This window comes from Fukomys damarensis, unplaced genomic scaffold (assembly GCF_012274545.1).
Source record: "Fukomys damarensis isolate Sample0158 unplaced genomic scaffold, DMR_v1.0_HiC HiC_scaffold_28, whole genome shotgun sequence".
NCBI lineage: Eukaryota > Metazoa > Chordata > Mammalia > Rodentia > Bathyergidae > Fukomys > Fukomys damarensis.
In genome coordinates this window covers 3,985,748-4,003,177 of record NW_022900940.1, presented here as the reverse complement: position 1 = coordinate 4,003,177, position 17,430 = coordinate 3,985,748, and the positions used below count along the sequence as shown (strand labels likewise).

Below are 17,430 nucleotides of genomic sequence, written 5' to 3'. Positions count from 1 at the left end.
GAGGGGGGAGAGGGAAGGGGGGGAGATTGAAATTAGCTGCCCTTAGAAGAAACCCTAGCTGCATCCTCATCTAAGGTATGTTTCACAGTAGTTAAGATAGACACAGGTTCTTGGCCTCCCATCCTCATTCTCCTACCTATACTCCCTCAAGAACATCCACTGTGAAGATGGCTGCCTGGGCCAGGAAGCAGGGCTGGGATCCCAGAACAGGGTTCAGTTAAGAGGCCCAGAGGCAAATCACACCCAGGACCTTGAACCTGCTGATCCTGTGTTCTAAACTACACTTTGTGACCATCTGAAGCTGCCTGGGAGGTTTGAAAAAATACAGATGGCAGGCCCACTCACACCCTCCACATCTGGACATGGCAACTTTTATTTTTAAATGCAAGTCAGGGAATTCTAAAGATTAACTACTTTGGAAATTACTAGTCACAACCACAAACTAGACCTATGTCATAGAGAAAAATGGTTCTTATGATACATATCAAAATTTTATCTTTGGGGTTTCAAAATAATTGATACTATACCACATAAAAATTCATCAAAAAGAGAAATCTTAGGGCCAGGGATTTAGCTCAGCAGTTCGGTGGCCTGCCTTGCAAGCGCAAGGTACCAAGTTCAATCCCCGGTACCACCCACTCCAAAAAAAAACTACAACAAAAAAGAGAAATCTTATCCCTAAATTCCTTGAGTCCATAGCTTTATACTCTCTACAAACAAAATGCGAAATAAGGAACCATGACAGAAAATATCATTAATGCATTCTCCTAATTACTTTCTTTTTTTAAAACAAAGCAGTTTATTTTTAATTTTGAAATCAAACCCAGTGGCTTTTGGGGGGGCACTTTACCTAAAAAAATACAGTAAGATATGTTAGAAGCAATTCCAACTAAATACTTTGAACTGCTAACACCCTAAGTCAAAAGGCAAGTCAATAACCAAGTAAAAGATAAAGGACTGAATGTGTTATCATGTCAGTGTTCCAGAGGTTAGGAGTATAATTAAAAACTACACAGTAATTAAAAGTAGTATTTTTGTCCAAAGATCAAACCAGCACCATATATTAAGAAAAGAAAGGAAGAGCCTCAGGCTGATTTTTCAAAGGGGTCTATTTTATACCAGAATAAGCTATCTCCCTTCCTGTAGAGGAAAATATCAACCAACCACCCGAGCCCACTGGACAGCAAGGTCACTCAAACATAAAGAATGAGTCACGGGTTAAACTGCACACTCATTCAACAAATATTTATTAAGCCTGCAATCAGCCTCTGTATTCTTTACATGTGGCGGACCCAGGAGAAAATCAAACCGGTAAGATCTCAGCTCTTGTGAAGTTCAATCTGAGCTTTGAAAGTATGGAGTTAGCCATCATAGCCTTACGAATTTATGTAAGTGGGAAAAATAAGGAAGCATGATGGGCAAGAATTATTCATCAATGGAAGAGAAAAAAAACTAAAGAAAGAAATAGCCATACAGTATGAATATATTTCTTCTCAGCAGATGTCATGACTCTGACACAAAAAGTCTGAGTTCCACTGATGGAATTGGTACCTCTCTGTTTTACTTCACCAAACATACGAGACCCTCTCTAAAAGTAAGGTCCTCTGTCCACTGCCACAGAGAATGGACCATAACTGAATTTCCAAGTCAAAGCAAAGAGTTTTAAGTTAAATCATGGAAATAACACTTTTGCTGCCACTTAGCCTGACTCAGCAGGGTCCCAGCTCCCCCTTGGACTCTCACACAGATTCAGAGTTGAGGACAACCTGGCCTCTGCAAGTTAGACACCTGATGGGATAAATGGGTCAGTTAATCGCCTACACCCCAGGAGTGTCTAATGACATAGAGAAGGGAGGCTGTGTTCAGCACATGCTGTGTTTTGGAGGCTCAAAGTACTGTTGAGTTTTCCTGTGAATCTGTGAATTAGATAGGTGAGGATATCTAAAATGTCTCTTTTCAGAATTTAGTATATTAATTAATTTCCCCATCTAGTTACAGTCTTCGATGGAGCGTGGATACAATCAGTTGTTCTGGCTCAAATATGCAATTAGACAGTGGGCCATGCAGAAAAGTAAGCAAATGCGAAGTTCCGTGGGCTTAGACTCCACTCCTTCTAAGTACACTCGGACTAAGACAGACTTAAAAAAAATTCAACTGCAGCAGCTGGGGAGGGTGGAAGGATGGGCAGAAAGGCAGAGTTAGCGGCATAATGGCTAAAACAGGTTTGAAGTTGAAAAAACAATCCACAAAACTTTTCTAACTCTAGGTAAAATGGCGATGGTAAAGTCTCTAAATAAAAGTAAACTGTACGAATTTCTGTAGCTAGAGAAAAAATCCTGACTAAAGATTTATCAGGTTTTTTTTTTTTCTAAGTCATATTGGTTCATTTCATCACCAGTTTGGCTCCTTTTCTGTAGCTGTTCCCAGGGCGTTCTGCTCAAAATTACAATGAAACTCCAAATTATGGATTTGAAAAGAAAAAATGTTATACTGTAGCAACTTTCACCCATAAGAGCTCAGTGTACTTCACACCTATCTCATTCCATTCTCACAGGTTTTTTTTGGGTTCTTTTGATTTTGTTTTTTAATTCAAAACAAGATTGTTTGTTTGTTTGTCTGTTTTTTCAATGAAGATGCACAAAGGATTGCTTCTGGTACCTCATATACTTTAAATTGAGTTTTCCTCTCCGGATTCATTTTTCCTGATACATTTTAATAGGTAGCAAGTCCAGTAGTTCCATAAAGTAATATTCTATGGTAGACATTCTACAGTCCTTTTTTTCTCTATCCATTTATCTAATTTTTCCTTGAATAAGCATTGTGTCTCACCCTTTATTTACCTCAATTGTATTACTTTCATTCTTGAACCAATTACCTGGCTAACTATCATTAAAGAGTTCAGGCACAACTTTCTCTTGACATAAGGACCTCCTCTGCACCCTCCTTCACGAAGAAAGGGCCAGCTGTATGGTTCGGCCTACCAATTTTTACTTTATTCTCTCAACTTTTGACAATTCTAACTCCAAAAGAAGGTCACTGGCTTGAAAGTGTCATCTGGTCTCACCTCATGAGTCAGTCAGGATGATCACACAGAACATGATGTGGGAGGCGCCTGGTTAAACAGGGCCAGGAAGGAGGAGAAGGGCAGGTACTTGTATCACATCATGCAACAGCAATTAAGGAGCTACTCTTGAAACAAGAGACTAGAAAGAGGAACATGTAAGCAATAACAGAAGGGAAGTGCAGTAATTTTTTAGTTCCGTGGAGAAAGATTACTATGGCTGCCAAGATAAACTGGGTACAACAAGGTTGGGTAAGGTGAGCATTCGCTGTGAGCAGAGAAGAGGGTCACTTGCCCACTGAGACTGGAGTATGGCAAAGATCACTGCTTCCTGCCTTCAACCCCTTCTCCTCCCCAAACTGATCATTTTACCATTTTATCTTCCCCTCCTCCTTGGCAGTAATCAAGGCCTCTTAATGCGCAAAGACTTCTGGAGGGAATCATACAAATAAATGGTTCTTACCAAGGCTTTCATGACTGATGAAATCTGAACGCAGGAGTGCACAGAAGCAGAGACATGGAAGGAGTTTTGACAGGGGTGGGGTATCTGAAACATCTGTCCGCTTTGCGGTCCTGTCCCTGGGCAGATGCCAAGAGCAGATACCACCAACAGGTAAAGTCAGTGGCCCTGGAAATCATTCCTTTCAGAAGTCACCTGCATCTTTTCCTTTTTTCCTGGAAATCTGTGGGTCCAGAAATTCCCGACTACTGAAAAAGAAAAGGACTTAGTCTCCAGCTGATACAATTCTGCCCAGGAGAATTTTCCCCAGGGTAGTTTCAGGAGAAATATCCACATTCTTCTGCCTAGCAGGCACGGTTGCATCTGAGCTGGTGGTTTTCTGTGGGAGTCAATCTCAGCAGATAGAATAAGTCTCCTGAGATGAAAATCATTCTCTGGCCACCTACTCTGGTCAGTTCAGAAATGTAGCACAGGACTATCTATGCTCTCTCTATAAAACTCAACTCTGGCTATCCCAGCCTCCCCCACTAAGTCATGCATGGTCACATAAAATCCTCTATATCTTCAAATGAAAAAGGATGCCGTCATACACTGATGGCACTCAGCAAACACTTGTTTCGTATATTAACCCCTATTACACATCTTTGTTAGAATCAGTACAAAATAATCCTTAATAGCACAGAATAACCATAATTTAAACAGATTTGGCTTCGTTCATTCATTCATTCATTCAGATTCATTCATTAATTCAATGAATTAATTTGTGTATGTCCTACCATACTTTAGATAGAATGGAAAATGCCCAACATTTCAAGATGAACAAAGAAATATAATCCCAATGCCCGAGGATTTGAAACTCATGTCTACTACTTATTAGTAGTCATCCAACTTCTCTATTCAGGGCCATAATGTACTTCCCAGGGATTGTTTTTGCGGGGGGGTAACGGGGATCGAACTTGAGTCCTTGAGCTTGGGAGACAGGTGGTAGAACCACTGAGCTAAATCTCCACCCCAGAGAGTACTTTCTTTCAGTCTTTTGAGCCATGAGGTCTTGGTTGTAGTATCAGAATCTGCCATTGTTGTATCAGCCAACCATAAACCACATGAAAAGGTATGAGCACGACTGTACTCTGAAAACAATTTTACAAAAGACGTAGAGGCAGGATTTGGATTATGGACATTGTCTGCTGACTCCTGCTGATTTCTTAATTTTTATCTTATTCAGTCTCCTATGTAAGATGTATACGGTAGGATACCTTTTGTCTTCTCTTCACCTATTAAGGTTCCATTCACTTTACCCTTTTATTTATTTTTAACTAACACTTTCTTCTTATGTTTTCTAAGACTTATGGAGTCCATGCCTTCATCACTTTATCCTTGATCATTTTTGATAGCCACCCTACTTCCAATTATCTTCACATAAAAACAATGTACCCACCCTACCACTCCAAGAGAAGTCTGCCTTAAATACCTCCCCTCTAAAAGGAAAACCTCAGACCACAACTAAAAGAAAAGTGCATGCCTGTGCGTGTGCCGACCCAATCCTTGCGGCAGCCAGCCCACGCTCCTGGCCCCTTTACTGGTCCAGCCTCACCCCTCAACACTCTCAGCTTTACCTGCTACCCCTTTGGATTTCCCTGCTCCACACCCACTCCCAGAATGTGTACTGTCACCTCATTCCTCTCCCTAGGCTTTTCCAAAGCTGAGCTTGCTTCCTCTGCCTGCCCACGGCATCTCCAAGGAAGACCAAGAACCTTCTTACTGAAGGAGCAGACATGTATGAGAAGGGTTAGCTAGGACTAGACATCGACTGGGCCCTTTTTTTCTTGTCCCTGGAGACTCCACTCAAAGGCAACCACCCACAGAGCTGTGCTACAGACTTTCCAGGCATTCATTCACTTCATTTATACAACTCAGTAGTTGGTTCAGGTATTTCTGCTCTGACTCCATCTACACAATCCTGGAAAATGGTGTGTTCTGCAGAAATTGCATACTGTGACTAGTAGGGCATATAGAATAGAGAAGGTCAGGACAGTCCCCTCATAACCTATGGACTTTTGTAACCAGAGCGTGAATAACAACAATCACTCCCTCATCTCCAGCTGGTTAAACTTCTACTGCCTTGTGTAGGCGATACTGCAATCCCAGAGGGCTTATACCCGGAAGCATCTGTGGCTCCTCTCCAAAGGCAGACAGGCCAGGCAAGCACTTCAAGGCAGTCATGTTTTAAAAACTCTTGATGAATGCATGGTTAAAGGGGAGATCAGGGCCTTTCCTGAGCATGCGGAGAAGCCAAGCCCTTCCTGCAGCCAGATTGCTCCCCGCCATAGAAGGCACAGAGGCTGTGTAGATAGCCAGCTCGATTTCTTAACATCTTTATGTATGGCTAAGGCTTTCTCTTTAAATAGGATAAACCTGGCCCTTGACTGCTTCCAACATAAGCATGCTGTATAAAATGAACCAAAAGAAATACCATGCTACACTTACAAGTTTCTATTTACCAACAACATTTGAGATATAGTGAAATGGGATAGTGTGTATCCATTTTACAGATTAGAAACTAAGATTTAGGGAAAAGATCAAGTCACTTTTTCAAGGCTCTCTAAGGACAGGGCTAGGATTCTAGGGAGGGAAGCTATGTAATTTCAGATTTTGGCAGGAAGGGGGGAAGGAGAAGAAAAGAGGGAAGAAGAAAATGTGAGGGTTCTTTTAACTAGAAAGGTGTATTTTAAGGAGAGAGGAAGAAAAGATAAAGCTGAAAGATCACTGAAAAAGGAAAGTCTTTAAGAGAAAAAGAGTCAACAACTCCCCACATATTCTGTCTTAAGGAGAGGATAAAAATCAATGTTAATACTTAAACTGAAGGAAAAAGAGTAAAATGCATACAATAGTAAATAACATTTCATGTAAATGAACATGCTTAGTGTCTATTTTCTGCTTACTAAGTAAAAGGACATAAAAGCTATAGAGTATTCAATGACTACAAATTTGTCACAAATGAACAGGAGTATCAGAGATTTAACAAATTTGAGAATTAAATATTTGAAAGGATTTTGAGAGGGTAGTGCTCATGAAACGCTGCAGTGTGGCTGATTCCCCTGCCATCTATCCCTTGTATATCTAGGCTCCATTCCTTCTTAAAAGCTCTTCAGATGGGCCAAAGATATAGCTCAGTGGTGCTGCGCCTGCCTGGCAAGCGCAAGGTCCTGAGTTCAATCCCAAGTATTGAAGGGGGAAAAAAAACGTTTTCAGGGGAAACTCAGAAATGGGGCAAGTAATATTCATGATTAATATTATTATAATTAACATATCACATATAGGCAAAATCACAGAATGTCTATGTTGTCTGTCTAACAATAAAGGGTTTTCTAACTCACCTGTAGCCATCCTCAAGGAGAAGGTGGTACTTAACCACAGTGGAAATGCATTACACATGCTACACTTCTTTTCAAGTCCTTTGTCACCTTTATCTTATCACAAATGAGACTTTCCTGATCAGCAAGCGGGCATCTCTCAGGGAAAAAGAGACACTTCCTTGCATGTCAGAGCTAGGAGGGAAATCTGAGACTACTCAGCTGGGGAGACCAAGGCCCAGAAAGGGATCCCAAGGATCCCCACAGGAGGATATCTAACCTGTATGTATGCTTGATTTTACAGTTGCCTTAGCAAGTGTAGCAAATTTTGCAATAGAGTCTGCTGAAAAGAATGGCCTTTGGGCTTCTTTCAAAACACACTGTATCATGAAAGTGACATAAATGGTTTAATAGCAAATGCAAAGGCCATCAGGGCATTAGTAGTGACAGCACAATACTCAATGTGACATGTTTCTAAAAACTGAAAAGAAAAAAAGCTAAATTTCTAAATCTACTACCAGATAGGGTCACAGGGTAGGATGGTGGGATCTCAGGCTAGAAACGAAAGAGACACATTGTGTAAGGAAGAGGCTAGGTAATTCCACGGCAAATGAGTCGAAACACTTAGAAGCTAAATAAAAAAGATCCTGGACTCTGATTATAGATCACTACATCCCCTTATCAGTGTGAAAATTCTAAAATGAACAGGGATAAAACTCCTGCACACGGATCACTTCTTTTCATTGGTTAACTGGTAACCTGGGGCCCAGCTGAGAGGCAGTGATTAAACGTGTTTTGAATCTCTATTTGCCTAGAAATAATAAAACCAAAAAATAATAAAGCTTTAAAAAGTTCTATGTTCACAGATTCTATGTTTCTAGAATCACAAAAGGTCGCTCATATTGAACCCAAATTCTCAGCTTATAAATGGATTTCAGAATAAGGGAGCATTTTAATAGCCCAATGTCTATGAATTTTTCCTGAAAAATTGATCCCAGATTTTTTATTACTTTCCCCAAAATTTTCTATAAGTAAACACTTAACAATTCTCTTATATAGCTGTCAATAATTAAAATGAATTAAGACTTAAATAATAGGTATATATTAGGGGACAATTAAAAATGGTAGCCAACACTAACTAAAAAACAATGTCAACATAGGATCTCAATGTAGTTACAATGTGCTTTATTAATATAAATTATGACTTTTTTGTATATCAAAAAAAATGGTGGCCAAGCATCTCACTAACCTCCTTCCCCCTCATAGTTACTCTTAGGAGAACCTGTACTGCCAGGTGATTTTTATGAAAAGTTCCTTGCTGCTGAAATATAATTACTGAAAGAACCTTCAGATATTGTATATACCTCTACATAAATTCATGGTTAATCATAGATATAGAATCAACTTTCCTCCCCACTTGCCAATGCATTCACCTTTTCATCATTTCCCAAGAACCTAGTGCAAGGGGTAAATGCTGTTAACTGTGCTGTTTTGGGCTGAAATGCGATGACAATAATCAGCGATGAGTACTGTGCTAAGCTCAGGACCAAGAACTCTCTCTGCACATAGCTTACGATTTATTTCTCAAATGATCCCACAGGATGGGGACTCTTATTATCCCTGTTATGTAGACAAGAGAATGGAGCTCAGAAGAAATTGGAGTAGTGTCTGTCTAACTCGGAGCTCATGCCCCTAAACAGGCATCCCACGACCAGATACCAAGGTGTAGCCCATAATCCAGGGTCTTTGGGCAGAAGTCCTTTGAGTGAATTTTAAATGAAATATGTGAATCTTGACAGAAAGGCAACACAAATCCAGGAAGCAAGATTTACGATCCAGGGAAGAAGTCCTCAGAAGCGTGTGAGGTGGCTTCTACCTCTCTCCTCTGGTTGGGTAATAAGGAACACCAGGAGGGAGGCAGAGAGGTAGACTTAAAGCGTCTGTCACAGCTCAGGTAGAAGATGCGTCTCTCTTAAGCCTAGAGTGGGACAGTGTGGTGAGCAGGTGAGCTACAGACTCCAGCCTCAGGTCTTTAGGCTGGAGCACCCTGAAATGACCTTTTTATTTTTTCTTCCAACCAGCAGGGGCAAGCTAACCAAAAAGGCCATTCTATGTCACCGTGTAATCAGATCCATTTTGAATTTTTTTACATTTTTCCAGTTATCATGTTTTTTTTAAAATTTCCCTTCTCTCTCTCGCTTTCTCTCCATATATCTATCTTTCTCACTCATTTTTATTTCTTTTTTTCTCATTGAGTTTATTGGTACATTTTAGGTACACAGTACAGTTACATTCATCATTGGGATCTTGTAGCTTTACATGACAGGTCTTGGTTCTCATTTTTTCCCTTTATCCCTGCCCTCCCTTCACCCCCTCCTCCCTTCCCTATTTACAAATACTTTATTTTCCTTTTTTAATTTTCTCATGTTTTTTTTCTTTTCCCTTATTACCTTCCCCCTACCCTTCCCACTTCCCCTACACTTTTAGCCCTTTTCTTCCTATTTCACATTGTCAATTATATCATTAGGATCTTATGTACATAATAGTTTTTCATACCACAGAAACTATTCGCTATTTATACATGTGTGACTTATTTATTTCACTTAGGAGTATATCCTCAATATGTATCCATTTTCCTATGAATGACTCTAATTTCTCATTCTTTATGGCTGAGTAGTATCATTTTATAGAAAAACCACATCTTCTTTATCCAGTCTCCAACTGATGGGCAAATGGGCTGTTTCCAAGTTTTAGCTATTACACACTGTGCCACTATAAACATAGGTGTGCATATATCACAGAGTAGCTGGATATAAGGTCAACAATAAAAAATCAATAGCCTTCTTATATACAAATAACATACTCACTGAGAGAGAAATTAGGGAAACAATTCCTTTCACAATAGCATCTAAAAAAATGAAGTATCCAGGAATCAATCTAATGAAAGAATCAAAAGACCTCTATACTAAAAACTACAGCACTCTGCAAAAAGAAATCAAAGAGGATGTAAGAAAATGGAAAGATATCCCCTGCTCCTGGGTAGGAAGAATCAACTCAGTGAAAATGGCCATACTTCCAAAATTGCTATACAGATTCAACGCAATACTGATTAAAATTCCAACAGTATATTTCACAGAACTAGAAAAAAGAATCCAAAAATTCATTTGGAACCATAAGAGACCTAGAATAGCAAAAGCCATCCTAGGCCACAGACACATGGCAGCAGGTATAACAATTCCCAATTCGAAACTATACTACAAAGCCACTGTGATAAAAACAGCATGGTACTGGCAAAGAAAAAGACCTGAGGATCAGTAGAATAGAATGGAAGATAAAAAACCAACTCCAGATGTATTCAGCTACCTCATCTTTGACAAAGGAGCCAACCATCCTCACTGGAGGCAAGATAGCCTCTTTAATAAATGGTGTTGGAAAAACTGGATTTCAACCTATCAAAGATTAAAACTAGACCCTTTTCTTTCACCATGCACTAAATTAAAATCCAAGTGGATTAAAGTTCTAAATATTAAAAAAGAGTCACTAAATTTTCTGGAAGTTAGGCAGAACTCTTGAAGACACTGGCATAGGAAAAGACTTTATGAACCAATTCTCAGTAGCACAGGAACTAGCAGAAAGAATCAACAAATGGGATCTCATCTTATTAAAAAGCTTCTGCACTGCAAAAGAAACCATCAACAGAACTAAAAGACAACCTATAATGTGGGAAAAAAATTTTTACCAGCTACTCCTAAGACAAAGGACTATTATCTAGAATATATAAAGAACTCAAAAAACCCAGCACCCACAAATATAAAGACATGATTCAAAAATGGGCATCTGAAATGAACAGATATTTCTCAGACAAAAAAGTAAAAGTAGCAAATAAATATATGAAAAAGTGTGCCATATCACTGGTCATTAGAGAGATACAGATGAAAACAACAGTGAGATTCCACCTCACCCCACAAAGAATGACTGCTATCAAATCACACAACAACAAATGTTGGCGGGGTTGTGGGGAGAAAGGAACCCTTTTCCATTGTTGGTAGGAGTGCAGACTGGTGCAACCACTATAGAAATCAATATGGAGATACCTCAAAGAGCTGGGACTAGAGGCTCCATTTGACCCAGCTATATATATGTATATGTATGTTTGTTTTTATTAGGGCACTGAAAAAAATACCTTATGTGATACAGTAATAGTGGATACATGTCAAACATTTTCCAAACCCTCAGGATGCACATCAAGAGTGAGCATAAACTATGGACTCTGTGTGATGATGACGTGTAAATGTAGGTTCACTGTACCCTCTGGGAGGCCCTGATGGGGAAGGCTGAGCATGTGTGGGACATAGGGTAAACAAGACATCGCTGAGCCTTCCACTCAGGGTGTCTGTTAGCTGAATCCGACTCTTAAGAATGCAGTACTGTATTTTTAAAAGTGGTTTTTACTTATTTTTAAAAGTTAAATATTTTAAGGCCTCATTTGATTAGGAGCTGTACTTTTGCTTTTTGTTCAACAAGAAAGTGCCAAAAACCAAGAAAACAACCCGAAAGATATGGCTTTGTTATCAACTTGGACTTTCTCACAGCAGCACCTACATTTATTTGAAAAAGAGATGCATAGTGCTTGCTCTGGCAGCACATATACTAAAATTGGAACAATACAGAGAAGATTAGCATGGCCCCTGTGCAAGGATGACATGCAAATCTGTGAAGTGTTCCATATTTTAACAAGACAGATTCATGTACAAGAGACACACATAATTCACAAATATTTGTAGACAAATGGATTTCACTGAGCCCTCAGAGCTCTGCAAAAGGCCCAACAGTTTCTTTCCAGGCTATCGGGTAAGAAAACCTGCTCCAAAGAAAGTAATTTTAGCATTGGTAATTACTGTTTTATCTTCTACTCACTTGAGATTAGAGAGGATTCATCTATTTTTATGATCTTTGCATATAATGGAATACAATGAATATACAAAATATACTAAATAGCTACTGAGTATTTTCCTGTCTCTGCTGATCAATCCTAGGCAACACTCCACCTGTCTTCTCCTTTCCTCTCTCAGCTCCTGCCTACTGCACCACTGTTGGAGATCTGCTGTGATTCTATGTGCGAAAGGATCTACAAAGCCCACAATAAAGAAATCTGGTTCACTTTATTTGCACATGCATTTCCTCATTTTTCAAATGTTTCTCAGACATTAACTGCTAGATTTTTATAGCTAGTATCCTTAAATATGAGAATGCTTTAGAATATTCCAGAGGACTGATTAAAACACAGATTAAGTTCTAATCCCAGAGTTTCTGTCTTGGTGTCCTTTTTACAATGAGGACCCGAAGGTGATACAGGGGTAAGGGCCCAGCCCACACTTTGACAGACACCAAGTTATAGAATACTTCTCAAAAAGGCAGTTTTATGTTAAGCTCTATGTCAAAATGAATGAAACCTTTACATCCAAATTAAATGTTCTTTCAGAAAGCTGTTTGTTTTCCTTGTCTATGAGATACCCATAGTCCTAAGAGTCAATAAAAATGAGCACAATGACCTATATTTGTCATATTGTATTGTGCACTCTATCAAGATTATAAGGAATGAGTTGAAAACTTCTTTGGTATGTAATTTTAATACAATCCTGGGCAGGACACTAAAATAAACTTTGCAATGGCCTGAATGCTTACTAACATACATTATTTGAAGAAAATAGTTAAATAAATAATTAACACTCAGGAAATATACACTATATGAGCCCAAACTGAGGAAGTCATAAAATCTAATAATGTAATACTTTTTCCTTCTGAAGTCTTAAAATGTTTTACATTTTTGCTTTCTTGGCTTTCTTGTAATTGCACAAGAATGTGACTTTATAGGTTCTTAGTAGCACATGAAGAACACATTAAATCTCTAATATAGCCTACTAATTCGTGTATAATAGACTGTGTATAAGGAATAACAAAGCGACTAAAAGTAAATTATCATTACAGGGATTTTATCTCTGATATAAATGGTCAAAAATATCAAAAAAGAAGACTTAGGTGCCTAGTAAATGAGAAAAATAGAAGAACTGTTTTAGTAAATTACAAGCTGTGCTGAAATTTCCTAAAAATTTATTGCATGTTCAGTGAGAAAAGAAACTGCCTTAGTAATATTAGTATAAATAAAAATCCACCCCCAAGAAAGGTTTTCAATATCCTTTATGTGAACTAAAGCTACTACCCAATCAATATACATTAAAAAACAAAATAGAACTATTCTCATTTTATCTGTTTTACACCAAGAACGTCGGCAAAACCCTTCAACGTTCCCAGTTTCAGATTGTTTAACACGCAGGACACAGATGCTTTGCAAGGGTGACAGATGTAAGTCTGAGAAGATCCTGGGTGGAGTACACAAGGAAGACTGACGCTTCGAGCTGCCACGCGCTCAGTGTGAATAGAAGAAGGCTGGCAGAGACGGTCTAACATGTGACATCACCCAGGAGAGCGCTTTGCTGTGTGCTGTAGAAAAAGGAACTATCAACCAGACGCAAGCAGGTCAGCTAACCTGGGCTCTGAATCATGAGGAAGAAAACAATGACTCATTTTTGTTTCCTTGGGAGGGGGAGCATAAAACAGTAGTACTGGGTAGGTACCAAAGTGATACAGGAAGATAACAAGTTGGAGATGATGATGATGATGCTACTGTATTCGGATGGATAATAAATGGTTATCTATTATCAAAAATGAAATAGGACCCCTTCTGGAGCATTTCCCTTCCATGCTGTCCAATGCAAAGGTCACCATGCCACATGGAAATGTGGCATTGGAAATGTGGCTCAGACAGAGTGACTGAATTACTATTTCACCTAAATCTCAATTTAATGACATATTGCTGTTTAATTATTGGAAACATGTTTGAGACAACTTAAGTGTACTGATCTACTTTCTCAACTATAAATTTTATAGAATCTAAACTATAAATTTTATAGAATCAAATAATTCTGATGAAAATTTAGTGTTTAAGTTGAAACATGTTGGAAACACAAAATATCCAATTTTGAAGACAGTATGGAAGGCTTAAAACAAAAGCTTAATGAAAAAAAGATGGTAAAATATCTTGGTAATGACTGTTATCCTAATTACAGGTTAAAATAATAATATTCTAGGGGTGGATATATATATATATGATTTTGTGGTACTGTGGATTGAATCTAGGACCCTCACCCCGAGCTACATCCTTATTCTTCTTTTATTCTATATTTTATTCAGAGACAGGGTCTTACTGAGTTGCTGAGGCTGGGATCAAACTTGCAATCTTCCTGCCTTAGCCTTCCAGAGTGCTAGATTACAGGCATGCACCACCATGTGTAGTTAAGTAAAATATATTAAAATTAATTTCATCTGTCTCTTTTTATTGTTTTTCATGAGTACTGGAAAATCTGAATTCATATACATGGCTCACATTCTAATGTTTTGGTGAATTCCCCATTTACCTCTCACAAAAACTCTCCAGAGCAGACACTGTTACCCCTATTTTGTGGGTGAAGACACTGAGGTCCAAACAGAACAAGAAATGTGCCCAATGTCTCCTTAATTACTGGACACAGGCAAATGTTTGAATTTTTGCAGGGATACTGATTATGGTCATTTCTCAAAGCATAACGAAGTATGTTAGTTAACATGGGAATTAGGTAACCATATTAGAGCTACGACATTTAAATATTAAAGCTACAAGACTGCAGTCATATAATCCGGTGCACCTTATATAAATTTAATCTAAGATTAGCCCGATGCCACAAATATTACTAAGGATATCACAATGGAAGACCAAAGGCCATTGCTACAGCCTGTCTGACCAGATGAAAGATTCAAATTAAATTCCATCAAACCACAGTGAGGCAATACACTTTGACAAGCACCTCATATCCAAAACCTCCAAGAGCCTGAATTTCTTTTCTTTTCTTTCTTTCTCTTTCTTTCTTTCTTTCTTTCTTTCTTTCTTTCTTTCTTTCTTTCTTTCTTTCTTTCTTTCTTTCTTTCTTTCTTTCTTTCTTTCTTTCTTTCTTTCTTTCTTTCTTTCTTTCTTTCTTTCTTTCTTTCTTTCTTTCTTCCCTTCCTTCCCTTCCCTTCCTTCCTTCCTTCCTTCCTTCCTTCCTTCTTTTTTTCTTTCTTTCTTTCAATTTGCTGTCCCTTTCTCTTCACCAAGACACAAAAGAAAGCCCAGGAAAATGCTGAACTGGGTAAAAGAAAACGCAACAAAGTTAACATGGGACATAGATGGCCCTTCAGAATTTGTAAAAACACAAAAAACAGGAGGGCATGCTTCCATCACTGCACAGTCTTGCTTTTGTTTAAGGGCCAAGTCCCCGTCTTGAAACGTGTGGGCAATAAATCAGCAGGCATTATTTTAAATCAACCGGTTTTATAAAATAAGCCAAGAGTTGAAAGAGGCAGTACTAATTACCAACATTCCTTGATGAATTACTTAGTGGCGTGTGCTAAGTCAATGTACGTCTGTGTCTTGATCCCCAATTTTATCCTGTACTTATTTCCCAGGAGGTAAAAAGAACATGTGGCTAATTAAGGCACCAATCTCCACAGCCAGAAGTACTCAAGGTAAGATTTCTTACAGGATAAAAAGAGAGTGGAAAAAAAAAAAAAAAAAGGAAGGCAAGAAAAGTTTCTTTGCCTGGTACTTATTAATCTAATTTTTACTACTTAACTAGAAATACAGGGCTAATCTTGTCACCTTTAGGTAGTCTGAACTACCAGGCAGTGCTCAGAAAAATGTTACATATTTGTAGTTTAGCCAATAAGAATTTCTTAAGCCTTCCCTAACTGGCAGGAATGTCTCTGGTTTGTCACTTCTAATTAAGTCTCAAAAAAATTTTCAGCCCCTAAATTTTAATTATATAAAACTCAGAGCCAACAAGGGAGATTACAATGAAATTATGCTTGGTAGTACTGTAGTAGAAGCATGAATTTTGCTTTTTATTTTGGATCTCTTAATTGCTTTTTTAAATTAATCACAATCAAATAAATAAAACCGTTTTGCTCACTTTTAATTTCCAGGATCCCTATATGTTCTTCCCTTTCTTCTAACCAAAACCACGAGAGCTGCTTAGTGTGCATGAGTCTGGTAAACTCACCTGACCAAAAAAAATGTGCATCTCAAAAAGTTATAGGTTAACAGGATTTTGCTCAGATTCTTAAATAAAAGGCATTAGAGATATCCACTTTAATTACATGAGGAATGTATGTATCCAATATCCTAGTAAAAAAAATAGTTATAAGGCCTTTGATCACCACTTCCTCTCCCAGTACCCATTCCAGATATAGCTTGCAGGAACATTATAATTTAGATTCATCTAGTCCTTTTTCTAGGACAGTCCCTATTTTTGAAAACAGTGATTTAAAGCATTTCCTTTCTCTGTTTTAACAACCACCTAGTTTACCAGCTTTGTATGTTCCAATTTTGATTCATTTCCTTTTAACAGTTGTAAAGTAACACACAAAAACATCTAACTTTATAAACAAGATCTGAAACACTAGTGCATCATCAGATGCTAAATCTTTTTAAAAGTTCAGGCTGATAATTCAAAGAAGTCAATAAAAAGAGACACATTTAGGGCAAGAGCCAATATTCTAGTGCTGATTGCAGCTATAACCTTGAACACGGCCACTGTACTGATTTACATATTTTCAACACAGATCCCATCCACTTATTTTAGTAGGGCAAAGTTAAATTTAGAATTAGCTTAGATGTATCCACAATGTCTTCTATATATAAGCATACCTATAAAAAGTAGTCTATCAATAGTCTTTCAAATTGTTGAGACTAAGTAGATAAAATTTGTGAAGGAGATTTTGAGTTTTTCATATAATAATGTAAGAGAATTACAGGTGACACTCACTTAAAAGAAAACAGGAAAACAAGCAGAACCGAAGTGCCAGTTTTAAGAGCTAACATACAGCAAAAGCTCCAATCTCACAGGGACAAGGTAGGGGAAAAGAATTAAAAATACAATCATAGCTTCAGGAGAAAATTCCTATTAAAAGCACTGTTTGAGTCTATCAAAGTGAGCATTTCAAAATTCGTTTCATAGCAACACAAATTTATCATTAAAAACGCACAGAAATATGAAGCATACAAGTTGTGATAGGATGAGCCACCAAGATCTTTACAAGGTAAGAGGTCTTCACTAACATTTTTGGATGTTGTTATAGAAACTTTCACTCTAAGTGAAAGTTCTAACTCATAATTATCTCTATTCCTAAACCAAAAATCACCATCATGGTCAGTGTGGTGGGAAAGACTTCTTAAATGGGATGAAGCACAGCCAGTTACTTCAGGCATGGTGCAGAGACTTGGACAAATACTCCATTTAATCAATGACAAAAGCCCTAGCCTTGCATGGTGGCACACACTTGTAATCCCAGCACTTGGGAAGCTGAGGCAGGAGGATTGTAGTGACTCTGTGGCTAACATGGCTACACAGTGAGTTCAAGGCCAGCCTGAACTACATGGCAAGACACAGTCTCAAAAAAAAAAATGTATATATATATATATGTAT

The 17,430-nt window shown here is 38.2% G+C and overlaps 1 protein-coding gene and 1 non-coding gene across 6 annotated transcripts in view; one reads left to right on the top strand and one right to left on the bottom strand.

The window, feature by feature from the left end:
* Positions 1-17,430, bottom strand: part of Mitf (melanocyte inducing transcription factor) — a 196,981-nt gene that overhangs the window by 52,362 nt on the left and 127,189 nt on the right. The window lies entirely within an intron of this gene.
* LOC117283652 lies at positions 11,501-11,607 on the top strand. Its single transcript, XR_004514682.1, has one exon. It is a non-coding gene; the product is annotated as a U6 spliceosomal RNA (small nuclear RNA).